The sequence below is a fragment of the Phyllobates terribilis genome, unplaced genomic scaffold, assembly GCF_046119375.1.
Source record: "Phyllobates terribilis strain yellow unplaced genomic scaffold, ASM4611937v1 Scaffold_5__5_contigs__length_657084704, whole genome shotgun sequence".
NCBI lineage: Eukaryota > Metazoa > Chordata > Amphibia > Anura > Dendrobatidae > Phyllobates > Phyllobates terribilis.
Genome location: NW_027362765.1, coordinates 614,880,681 through 614,894,677, shown reverse-complemented (window position 1 = coordinate 614,894,677; position 13,997 = coordinate 614,880,681). Strand labels below are relative to the sequence as shown.

The 13,997-nt window shown below is 40.1% G+C and overlaps 1 protein-coding gene across 1 annotated transcript in view; it reads left to right on the top strand.

Annotated features, from left to right (window-relative positions):
• ERCC6 (ERCC excision repair 6, chromatin remodeling factor) overlaps positions 1 to 13,997 on the top strand; it is a 135,897-nt gene that overhangs the window by 29,994 nt on the left and 91,906 nt on the right. The window lies entirely within an intron of this gene.

Sequence of the window (13,997 nt, the reverse complement as noted above, 5' to 3'; positions counted from 1 at the left end):
TTATTATTTTTTTTTTTTTTATGGAGCAGCCAAACGTAAAAACCAATATAAATCTGTATCGCAGCCACTCGAAGAATGAAGTCATCTAATCACTTATATCACACAAGTAACGACATAAAAAATAAATAGAACCAGTTTTTGACCTGCTATTCATTTGTTCATTCTGCTTCCCAAAGATTTCAGTAAGGCTTTGCTAACATTTATCCTGCACTGTACGCTGAAAGCTTACACCGGAGTCCAGAGTAACTTTGCTGCCTCACTATAGTGAATGGATCTCTCGGGGAGGAAGGGTGGGGGAGTTTCATCTGAATCACGTAATTCGGAGATTTAGATGGAAACCCCGATGTAAGTGCTCAGCGTAGAGCACAGGATAAATGTGATTCAAAATGTTATGTAAAATGTTCCCAATAAAAGCTTCAACTCCATCCACAAAAAAATAAAGTCCCCACTTAGGTCAATAGAATTATAGGGGGCTTGCATGTTACTGCTAGAAGAAAGGATTTAGAAAAGCACTGTCTCCTCCCCCAAAATAAATCCACCAAATTCTGTGCTCCCAAATCCAAATGCCCCTCAGTGTGCCTAAGCCACAGGTAGCGTCCGCTTGTTTAGATTTCTGTAGCGATGAGAGCATGCTTAATTTACTGGTTCATGTCTCCAGAAGCATGAGTAGGGCACTGCAATGTACTGGTCACTACAATGTACTGGTCACTACAATGTACTGGTCACTACAATAACAGATTTGCAATTTTCACTCAATAACATTCACTGCTGCTTGCATCTGGAAACAACCCATGGAGCCAAAATCATCACTGCACCTGTAGATAAATTCCCAGAGGGGATGGGAGAAATGATTGAAACCAAATGAACACATACCCTGCTATAAATAAAAAGCAATAGTACATTTAAATAACACAAGGTACGAGTAAACACTGTTTTTGATCAAAAAAGGTTAAGCCATCCCATCGATGCCAGGGTGTACCCAGTCGGGACGGTCCTAACCTCCAGTATTAACCCCTTCATGACCAGAGCATTTTGCATTTTTGTTTTTTGCTCCTTCTTCCCAGAGCTATAGCTATATTTTTCAGTCAACATGGCCACGTGAGGGCTTATTTGCTTATTTTTTGTGGGACGAGTTGTACTTTTGAACGACATCATTGGTTTTACCATATCGTGTACTTGAAAACGGGAAAAAAAATACCAAGTGCGGTGAAATTGCAAAAAAAAGTTCAATTCCACAACTTTTTTTTTTTCTTTTACCACATTCACCGAATGCTAAAACTGACCTGCCATTATTATTTTTAGATACCAAACATGTATAGGTTCTTTTTTATTTAAGTGGTGGAAAAAAAAAATCCAGAGTTTGCTTTAAAAAAAAAAAGGCGCCATTTTCCGAGACCCGTAGCACCTCCATTTTTTCGTGATCTGGGGCCAGGTGATTATTTTTTGCATGCCAACCTGACGTTTTTATCGATACCATTTTGGGGTAGATCCGATGTTTTGATTGCCCATTATTGCATTTTATTGCAATGTTGCTGCTACCAAAAAATCTAGCAATTTTTTTTTTCTCGTTACGCCATTTATCTATCGGATTATTTTTTTGTATTGATAGATTGGGCGATTCTGAATGCGGTGATACCAAATATGTGTGTATGGTTGTTTTTTTATTGTTTTATTTTAAATGGGGCGAAAGGGGGGTGATTTAAACTTTTATATATTTTTTAATTTTTTGTATATTTTTAAAAAATTCTTTTTTTTTACTCTTTGCATGCTTCAATAGTCTCCATGGGAGACTAGAAGCTGCACTTGTCTGATCTTTTGTACTGCACACAGGCGATGATCAGATCGCCTGTGTGTAGCAGATTTGCTCACTTGCTATGAGCGCTGACCGCTGGGCAGCCCTCATAGCAATCTGCATACCCCGGGTTGTCATGACAGCCCATTGGCGACCCGCTATCATGTGACGGAGTCACCGATGGGTGGGTCCAATGACTTGCTTTCCGGAAGCGTGAGTTAAATGCCATTGTCAGAGATTGACAGCGGCATTTAACTGGTTAACAGCCGCGGGTGGATCTTGATTCCATCCTCGGCTGTATAGATCAGCTGACATGTGCCTGGAAAAGTGTGCACAGCGCCGGAGCCCGCACCAAACAGAGGGATCTGACGTGGGGTGTACTATTACGCTCCACATCAGAGAGGGGTTATAACCTTACCATGTGTCAAAAATGACCTTAATGTGTAGATCGGAGCAGGACTGGGACCCAACTATGGACACTTAGCGATGGGAAGCTATATAAATGGAATGTCTAACTCAAAGAAAGGGAGGCCACTCCCTTACCTGCACTGAGTGCAAGACATTAAAGCAAAACAGAAAGAAATAAACTGGAGTTTAAGTTGCTATACATGCAACTTGTAGGAGCGTATTCACACTGATCATTTTGTTTCTATCTTAGGGTTTGTCTGTTTAATGAACATATATCCTGCTGTAAGTAAATAAAGTAAGTAAAAAGCAATAGTGTATGTAAATAGCATAGAAGAGAATAAGGGGAGGAGTTGACTCCTAGTGCGATCAGAACGACAAGGCAGAGAAGGTGATTGATTTCTTGCACTCACCTGGAAGTGTTGTGCAGCAGGCACAACACTGACATGGGCGTGATGGCTCACTTTCCAAAAGGTGCAGCGGCTTCCGCGAAGTCCTGGATAAGGAATATCAGGACTTTCAGGCACAAAGTGAAAGGAAGAATCGCGGTCTTGATGAATGCTGCCAAGGAGAACAGGAACGTGGAAGTTAAAGTATTTATTCAGACTACGCGTTTCAGGGCCATCGGGTACATATTGACTGGATATCGGTTATGATTTTTTATCGGCGTCAAAGATGACGTAATACATAAAAATGAATTGACGATTAAAAACATACAAAATTATAAATACAAAAATACTAAAGAAATATGTGCACTTTGTATTACATGGTGAAAGACTGTAATTATGGAATCTACTATATATTGGTATATGATAATGACACTAACATGAATTTGATTGAAATTTGTATAAAATATAACTGAGGTGTATATACTACCAAATTAAATTCTATATAATGATAGTCATTGGTGTTACAAATAATTAAATACAATAGAACAGACTCCGCAGTGATTCAAGGGTGATGAAAAGGAAGGGAAGAAAAATTCTAAGCTAAGTTGTGTTTTTAATGCACTCATTTAAATCATCAGGGGTAAAGGTAGCTAATCTGAAAATCCAATAAGATTCTCTGTTAAGGAGTTTCTGATATTGATTAGGAGTATTTTCCGGTATTTGTTGTATGATAATTAATTTAAGACCAATATGATCTTTTTGATGATCTGTTAAAAAAAAGGTTTTGGTAAAGTGTGTTTAGTGACACCATTCCGGCTATTTTGTCTATGCTTATTCATTCTCTTGTGTATTTCTTGAATAGTCCCACCCTTGTATTGTAGGTTACAGGCACATTGAAGCAAATAAATGACAAGATTTAAGTTACAATTAAGATATTGGGTTATGAAATAGTTCACACCAGTGATTACGAACCTAAATTCCTTGTATGACTGTCTTATCTTGCAGCATAAACATTTCCCCGCCACGACAATATGACCCCACTGAAATTCGTGGAGATTTGGTTAGAGAGTGGTTCAGTTTTATAATCTGTTTTATTCTACTATCTGCAAGATGATTTTTCAAGTTCATACTTCTACGAAAGATGGTATTTGGTTTCTATGGTAGACTCTCAGACAGGATCGGGTCATTTTTGATAATCAGCCAGTATTTGGTTAGCATAAACCTAATATCTTTGTGAGATTGATTACAAGAAGTAATAAAACGATATTTAATTTTTTTGCTCACTTCGGGATCTTTTTTTTATATCTTTATCCAATTGGGTCTCATTCACAACTATTAGGGTACGGGCCCACAATCAGAAATAGTAGCGTCTTGGACTCAGCGTATTTTTGTTGCGTCCAAAACGCTGCATTCTAATTACTCACTTGTGTTTAGGTAACTATACAGATTTACCACATCTAATAACAGACTAACGTCTTCACTACAGGAATTCACCTGCTGCAGCTCGTAAACCCGTACAGTGGTTGAGTTTACGCAGCGTTAAAAAGAAACACAGTGAGCATGGGATTTCTATAAATCCCATACACTGTGCTTGCTATGTAGAACACAGTGTTTTGGACGCAGCAAAAATATGCTGCGTCTAAAATCCTACTATTCCTGATTGTGGGCACATACTCTTCTTTGTTCTAAATAGAGAGTAGTTTTGAGTAAGCATTTTCTTATGTTTATATGCATCTTTTAAAAAATTTTAGGATACTTTTCTCTTCAAATCTCTCTTGCAAGATTCTGGATTCCTTTCCAAAATGCTCATCATGTGTTCAATTGATTTCTTATGCTCCTGTATTGGCCATAATGAATGTTATGAATCCACTTGGGATAATGTCCACTCGAGAACTCTAAGTAGCTGTTAACTTCTACATTCTTAAAATGCGTACCAGTACATTTTCTACCTGAGGTTTCTGTTGGAACAAACTCTGATAACATTTGTAACATCATATAAAAGATATAAAGGAGAATAAAGATAATGGTAGGATATAAAAAGACTAGAATCTCTGTGTATCACAACCTATTTTCTGTTCTAAAGTAACGAATGTAGAGAATATTTAACTAATGTATGGAATATTCCATAATACAAACTATTAGAGTTTAGATAATATGTCTATATGGTAAAAACCAGTAAACAACAGATACACAGCACTAGGGTCTATGGAACATCTTCTCTTCTTCTGACCCATAACCTGTCATTCCTTCTTCTATCCTCTAAGTGGAGGGAGTTGGGGTAGACGTTCATCTCCTGTGGAAAGGGTAGGCCAGTCCAGGATGTCCACATTAGGAATATGTAGAGCCTCCGTAAACGCCGAAACGCCATTTTGGGTGATTCTACCAGCTTGACGAACCCTTAAATGGAACGGAAATCCCCAAGTATAAGGAATGTTGTGACTTCGCAGTACTTCATGGAGAGGTTTCAAAGCTTTTCTTTTTTGCAAAGTCCATCTAGAGAGATATGGTAAAATCGGAATTGTCTTCCCGGAATGTTGTATATTGCTCTTCAGCCAAGCCTGAGACATTATGGTATCTTTAATTTGATATCTATAATCTCTACAAATCATGTCCCTAGGATAGTCCGGGTCCACAGGTTTAGGACCAAGAGCTTTATGAGCCCTGTCCAGTTCACTGGGGAATCCAAAGGAGCATTTAAAGTGGAATTGAATATGTGACAAAGTGTTATATTCGGGTCTTTTGGTACAGTTGTTTCGGGTAAGCCTCTGATTCTTATGTTATTTCTTCTGCCCTATTTTCTTCATCATCTAGCATGTCAGTAAGCATTTGTATGTGATATGAGTGTGATTTGAGAGTCTACTCTAGTGGTCAGTACAGCTGTAACAGTCTCACAGGCTGTAACCCTTTCACTCCATTATTGTACTTCATCTCTCAGGGTAGATAATTCTGCTCTATATGAATATTCCAATCATGAGACTTAATGTTCCTTTTTAGGGTTGAGCGAGTATGTTCTGTTCGAGTATGCTCAGGCCGAGTTTCGAGTATTTATAGCTGCTCGGTGATATGGTTGAATCGCTCCCATGTGCATGATTTGCAACTGTTTGACAGCTTTATTACATGTGAGGAAGGTGTAAGAAATAGATATTCCTCACATGTAATAAAACTATCAGTCGCAAATCATGCACACGGGAGCGATTCAACCATATCACCGAGCAGCTGTAACTACTCGAAACTCGGCCCGAGCATACTCTGAGAAAGGGTTAATAGAACATACTCGCTCAACACTATTCCTTATCTTTCCTAGTCGGAATGTCTTTAATCCTAGTATTTAATTCTCCAAAGTCTATCATTAATGGGTTTACATTGGTTATCTGTAACTGTTGAGGAATGATTTCCTGAGAAGGTAAGGAAGGCATTTGTCCTCTGAGAGTTAACTGTAGACTCTGAGTACCCAGCCCTTGTGGCTATATGAGGGAAATCAACATCGGCCACTGCATAAGTCTCTCATGTTGTGAGGGATTGGGATAGAAGGAGAAGTGTCACATTCCCCTCTTTTTTTTTTTTTTTTTTTTATTGTCTCTTACAACCCCTGTGTTAGTTTCTTTTTCCCTTTCTATAATTGTGCTGTGATGGCGGAGCAGCTCTGCTGCGTTCTGGATCCGATGTCCCAGACAACGATGTCTGCAGAAACAGGTGAGTGCTATCGGACATGTTCCCCGGCCAAGTCACGACAGAGAGCGCTCAAGGGTTAGGAGAGGCGACTCCTGGGCTGTGGGTACGGTGCTCTGTGGTACCTTTTTCTTTTTGGCTCCCATCTCTGAGGTATTTGGCTTTATTAAAGTTAGCTGGATGATTGTTTCCTTGGCCCGGGTCAGGAGCTAAGCACACACACGTCTCTCTCCCCATGACCAGGCCACGTCCAGAACAGACATAGGACATTTCATAACTTTCCCAAATTCTTATGAAAAAATTTACAGCACGTATACTGCATTGATCGACCGTAGCCAATTTATTATATATTTTAGGAGTCAGTCAGTCCAATTTATACCAAAATGGACACTGCCTCAGACTCCACAGCCCTTCTTGAATCTGTGAAGAGATTGGCGTAACTTGGTGCGATACGAGTGTCCATTGCGCAGTCCCTTAACTGCCGATAGGGCACACTCTCAAAGGTCAATGTGTTGTGTTCAAGTCCTCAGTTGTACTTTTTATAGTCATTTCAGTCAGTTTCATGAATTTGTCATTATCATATACCAATATAGATTCCATCACTAAAGTGTTTCATCATGTAATACCCCGTGCACATATTTCTTTAGTATTGTTGCATTTATTGTGATGTTTGTAGGTGTTTTTTTAATTGTCAATTCATTCTTATCTTATTATTTCATGATTTTATTACGTTATCATTGACCCCTATAAAAGGTCATGGCCGACATCCTGTCATTATGTACCTGATGAAGGAGCCAGATAATACCCGAAATGCTTAGTCCGAATAAATACTTTAACTTTCACGATCCTGTCCTCCTTGGTAGCGCACACAAAGACCGCAATTTTTCTTTCCTCTGTATAAATAACATATGGTTCTTTAAAAAAAACAACTTAAAAGCCATTCCTCCAGCGACAAGGTGTATTCAATCAGGACAGTCCTAACTTCTAGTATTAAAATCTTTCCATGTGTCAAAAAAGACCTCAATGTGAATAAGGACCGAGCAGGATTGGGACCTGGCAACTAAAGTAGACATATGATAAATGTTATTAACTATTTTTTATGGTATAAGTTTGAAAATTGTCATATTTTCATTTTTTTTTTTGTCAAATTTTCGAAATTGTTATAAATAAACGCAAATCATATTGACCTAAAAGTACAATGTGTCAGAAAAAAACAATCCCAGAATCACTGGGATATGTTAAAGCATTTCAGAGTTATTCCATCATAATGGGATGCTGGTTAGAATTGTAAAATTTGGTCTGATCAGGAAGGTGTAAACAGGCTTGGGGGTGATGGGGTTTAATCCTTCATGCTGCAGCCAATTTCCATTTTTGTGGTTCCATTTTTTCCTTCCCTTCTTCTCAGAGCCATAGCTTTCATTTTTCTAGTCCACATTGACATATGAGGACTTCGTTTTTGCGGAATAAGGCTGTGTGCCCACTATGCGTTTAAGCTTTTCCGCAGCGGCAATTCCGCTGCAGAAACGCTTAAAAAAACGCTTGGTAGAAGGCCTGCCATGTTCCCCAATGATAATCCGCATGTGCTGTGCACATGCTGCGGAAATTTCCGCTGCGAATTATCATAGCAGAAAAATCCGCATCAGTACCAATTATTTTGCAGAATCATGGCGTTTTCGCCGCCATTGACTTGCATTGCAACGCATGTAATCCGCATCACTGCATCTGTACATGCGGATAACATGCGGTTCAATGTGCGGATGGTACCCAGGTTTGGAGAAGAGGAGACTTTCCTCCAGACCCAGGTACCATAGTACCTGTAAAAAAAGAATAAAATAAAAAATATACATTACTTACCTTCTGATGGCCTCCGGTGTCCTTGTCCTCGATTGCCGGCAGCTCTCGGTAGACTAAAAGGACCTGCGGTGACGTCATTTAGTCATGTGATGGGTCACGTGACCACTGACGTCAGCAATCGCGTGACCCGTCACATGACTGACGTCATGGCAGGTCCTTTTAGTCTACCGCGAGCTGCCGGCAATCGAGGACAAGGACACCGGGGGCCATCAGAAGGTAAGTATAATATTTATTTTTTATTTTTTACCATTCTTTCGGTCACACTATATAAATCCAGGCCGGTTGCATGGATTTATATAGTGTGACCAAGTTGTCAAGCACTTTCCAAGTGATGCTAAAATCACTTGGAAAGCGCTTGTCAACCCGCATGCGGAAATGCATGAGAAGAACGCTTCACATCTGCATGTCCCTGGCAGGAAAAACGCATGTACAATCCACATGTACAATCCGCATGTACAATCCACATGTACAATCCGCATGCGTTTTTTTCTGCCAGGGAGATGCAGAAACGCTCAGGAAAAAATCCAGAGTATTTCTGCATCGTGGGCACATAGCCTAACAGTTGCCTTGCCCATTCCATACTTGGTAATTTTTTCAATAAGGATGGTGTGAGATACTTTGTCAAATGCTTTGCTGAAGTCAAGATATACTATATCTACAGCATTTCCCTGATCCACCCAGTCAGTGATTCTGTCATAGAAGGAAATTAAGTTAGTCTGACATGACTTGTTAGTTACAAACCCATGCTGACTCTGGTTAATCACTTCATTCTTATCCAGGTACTTACATACATGTTGTTTAATAATTTGTTCAAAGATCTTTCCTGGTATAGAAGTCAGACTCACCAGCCTATAGCTCCCTGGGTCCACCTTCTTCCCTTTTTTGAAGATAGGAACAACATTTGCTCTTCTCCAGTCTTCCGCGACTTCTCTTGTTCTCCAAGAATTTTCAAAGATTATGGAGAGTGGTTCTAAAATTTCTTCTACGATCTCCTTCAGTACTCTGGGGTGTAATTCATCTGGACCTGGAGACTTGAACTCATTTATGTTAGCTAAATATTCCCTCACAATCTTTCTGTTTACAGATAACCTGGATTCTTCTATTCCTTTAATAGGACCGTGAAGATCAGTTGATGTTACATTTTCTTTCTGAGGGAAAACAGATGCAAAATCCAGGAGGATTCTGAGGGCTTACAAGGTTATTCATTGTGGGCAAAGTCTTATCTTGCTGTATTTCTTCGTGGTTCTCCTGCGTGAGAGCCTGGTACTGGTTCCTGAGCAGTATAGGTGCTGACTGCCTCTCGATCCTCCTGCTTCTGTGGGTCACATGCTTCCATTCCTCTGTTTCGTCAGGTGCAGTTCGAATTTCTTCTCTTTCTGAATCATGAAGAGATAATTCTGCTCTGTCTAAGAACTCTTCACCTTCCTTAATGATTTTCAAGGTAGTTAACCTCTCTTCTAGATTTCGCAACTTTTCCTCCAACAGGGACACAAGCTTGCATTTCTGGCATGTGAAGTTTGGCTTTTCCACTGGCAAGTCTGTGAACATGTAGCAGGATATGCAGCTCACCAAATGGCTCCTGGACTCTTCCATGTTCTTATTGTTAATGTGTTATGAAAACAGTGAAAAACGCTCCAAAATTCTTCCCTTGGTTTACCGATGTCCTCCTTTCAGCTCCAACGGCCAAAATCCAGTGTTCTTTGTTCTTTGAGCTCGCGGAGACTCTTCACTTATCCCAAAATGCAGTGGGAATATGCAAATTATCTCCTCAGGGATTACCATTGCTATAGCTGGCAAGACCTGTTAACAAGCGTTTTTGCGGCGGGAAAATGCATCAAAAACACTTTGTGTGAACTTAATCTTACATGTAATCGGTGACTACTTTTCAGGCATAGTGGAAAGCAATGAAGGGAAGGGGCGCCATATTACAATTCATATTTTGCCTTTGTAGTGCCCATTATTGTGCCTCAACTCATGCTTCTGGAGACATGGACCCCGTAAATTAAGTGGGCTCTCATCGCTACAGAAATGCCAAACATGTGGACGCTAAATGTGGTGTAGGCACATTGGGGCTCAGAACGGAGGGGGCATTTGGATATGGCAGGGCATATTTAGCTGGATTTCTTTTGAGAGGCGAGGATCCATTTCGTTTTTTGTTATATTTTGTTCTACCAGAAACTTAGAAGCCCCCATATTTACAAATGATGGACTTGATTGGGGATTTTTTTGGGATTGAGTTGAAGCTGTTATTGGGAACATTTTAAATAACATTTTGGATGACATTTATCCGGTGCTCTACGCTGAGCACTTACATCTGGGTTTTCATCTAAATTTCCGAATGACGTGATTCAGATGAAGCCCCTGAGGTTTCCTTTCATTATAATGAGGCAGCAGAGTTACTCTGAACTCCGTCTGGTTTCTGTTCATCGGTGTCTTTTTTTCCGGGATGCACAAAACTGGCCGACCGCGCTTTTATGCATTTTTAAAAAGATGAACACAGCTGGATCATAGGCCAGATGGCATCTGCCTCATTATAGGGAGTCTTCCGCCGGGGGTTCCGTCTGAATCACGTATTTCAAAAATTTTCACGGAAACCCCGGTGTAAGTGCTCAGTGTAGAGAGCAGGATAAATGTGCACCGAGCCTTACTGCAATCTTCGGGAGGCAGAATGAACAAATTAACAGCAGGTGAAGAATTGGTTTTATTTATTTTTTACGGGTTTCCTCATGTGGTATTAGTGACTAGATGAATTTATTCTTCGGGTCAGTGCGTTTACAGCACTATCAGATTTATATTGTTTTTTTGTGTTTGGTTACTATCCCACGCTAAACGCTTTTTTTTTTTTTTTTCTCCAAAAAGTGTTTGCATTGACATATTCTGAGAGCTGTAATTTTTCTATAATTCTGCCGATAGTCATGTGAAGGTTTGTTTTTTGCAGGACGAGTTGACATTTGTTCCATTTTTGGGCACATAACATTTTTTGATCGCTTTCTATTCTGATTTTTGGGAGGCACAATTAACAAAACCCCGCTTTAAAGGGAACCTGTCATGTCCTATCTACTATGGAAACTGCCCCCATAGCGTTGTTAGTGATGCAATGTGCATCACTAACACGCTTTTTTCATTAAAATTTATGGTAATATAATGAGTCTATAACATTTTATATACTTATATCCTACCTGCTCGTTTTAGTCATAGGGGTGTGATCCTCGTATTCAGTCATGGGTGGCGCCGCCCCTGCATTTTAATTTTGCTCCTGGCTATTGCTCATGCAAGTGGGGCGCTTGTACAGTTTTACATGGTCAGCCACGGCTCCCTGCTCAGTGAGGCTGTGTAGTTTCCAGCTTCACTGCTCATGCGCTATGAGCCGCGGCTCCCCGCGTGTGTGCAGTGAGGCTGTGTAGTTTCCAGTTTCACTGCGCATGCGCTATGAGCCGCGGCTCCCCGCTCGTGCGCACTTAGGCTGTGTAGTTCAGCTTCACTGCACATGTGCTGCGACGAGCGGCTCTGGCCGCACACAGGGAAGCTGGGAGCTTCACTGCGCGTGCGCGGAGAGCCGTGGCTGGCCATGTAAAACTGCACAAGCGCCCCACTTACATCAGCGGTAGCCGGGAACAAATTAAAAATGCATGGGCGGTGCCAGCCCTGACTGAATGCTTCGCCACCGATGACTGAATACGAGGATCACACCCCTATGACTAAAACGAGGTAGGATATAAGTATATAAAATGTTATAGACTCATTATATTACCACCAATTTTAATGAAAAAAGCGTGTTAGTGATGCACATTGCATCGATAACGCTATGGGGGCAGTTTACTTAGTAGATAGGCACCCCCATCACTGCACACATAAAAAAATAAACACATACTGACCTTCCTTCTTCTCCTTTGCTCCAGCGCTGCGTCCTGTTCTCCAGCAGCTCATGTCAGCATCTGAGCAGCGCATGACGTCACTGCCATGCGCCCTGAGATGCTGAGGTGAGCTGCCGGCATATTCACTCCTCTCCACGCCGGGACGATGTGCTTGAAGAAGAGTGAATATGCATTCTCTTTAGTAGCGGGCACTGTCAGCAGGAGCCGCAGCTCAGCGCACCTCTGTGCCCGCTACTAAAGAGAATGAATATTCATTCTTCTCCACTCCCATGGTACTGGAGAAGAGTGAATATTCATTTCCCTTTAGCAGCGGCACACGTGGTAGCTGCAGCAGCCGGCTACTGCGTGTGCCCCACTCCTCCTCTGCCGCAACCCCTCACCACCACTGTCCACCACCGGAATATGTATATACTCAAGTATATACCCGAGTATAAGCCGAGGGGGGATTTTTCAGCACAAAAAAATGTGCTGAACAACTTGGCTTATACTCAAGTATATACGGGAAGTAATTGAACTGTCTACCAGATGATTAATGTATGTCTTTTGACTGGGGGATACTTCATATATTTTTATATACTTATATGCTCATTTATACCAGCTGAGTATGTATTACTATTACATATTTACTGCATAATATTTATCTGACTACTCTGCCTGTGTGTAAAATTTATATCATATTATTCTATACATTTTGGGGTCCCCTCGGTTACTTACCCACCATTGGTATGTATTTCTGTGTCTATATTTTGGATTTAAATATTACATTTTTTTTACTATCTAATAAAATATATAACTTTTTAAATTTACCAAGATAACTTTAGTACTTGCATTTTTTGTCTTTCTGGATTTATGACAGGGCCTGATCAAACTTTTTTTCATGGTAGCCTTTTGGAAACCTTCCATCATCTAATTTTGAAAGAACTTGGATCCTTTGCTCATGTTGAAAAAAGCGGATAATTTGACCTTTGCAGAATGCCGAGCTCTTACAATCTTGAAATCTAACTATCAGATTGTAATATGAACTGCAAATAAAGGTGGTGGAATAGTTGTAATGCAGAGGTCTTCATACGTCAGTGCCACTGTGGATTCTCGGTGACATACAATATTATGAGATGTTAATATATGACCCATCTTTAAAATACTTCAAACAATATACTGAGCTTGCGAGAACTGCAGTTAAACAGAATATTTTAAGCATATTTTTATTTTTTACCCAAATTTTGTAAGCGCCTTAAAGAGTCTTACCCACCCACCTGGTCGTCCTATCAGGGATAAAATCTATAATGACGCATCTCAATTATATTCTCCGTTATACACTGTTTAAACACATCAGGGCTCTGCAAATTCAACATGATGTCTGCTATCTATTCCAGACAATTTTTTGCTTCAAAAGTAAAATGGAGCTTCAACAGTATTTTTCCACCACATATGGGGTATCTGCTTACTCAGGAGAAATTGCACAACAAAATGTAGGGTCCTGTTACACCTGTGAAAGTGCAAAATTTGGGGCCAAAGCAAAAAAATTTTTGGGAAAAATGAACATTTTAATTTTTTCCTTCCATCTTGCTTTAATTTCCGTGTAGCGAAGCACCTAAAGGGTTAATAATCTTCTTGAATGTGCTTTTGAGCACTTTGACTGGTGTAACTTTTTAAAATGTGTCACTTTTGAGTATTTTGTCATGTAGACCCCTCAGTCACTTTAGATGTGATGTGGTCCGTATAAAAATTGGTTTTGTAAATTTTGTTGAAAAAAATGAAAAATTACTGATACACTTTTACCCTCTTAAATCCTAACAAAAAAAATAATTGTTTCAAAGATTGATGCTAATATAAAGTAGACATGTGGCAAATGTTATTTATTAACCATTCTGTATGGTATAACGATCTAGTTGAAAGCGCTCCTGTCAGCAGGATTGTGCTCAGTAAACCACATACACTGTCAGGTGGGCAACATTACAATGATTAAAATGATACCTTGGTTGGTGAAATCAGTCCTGTGGTTCTTGTTTAATC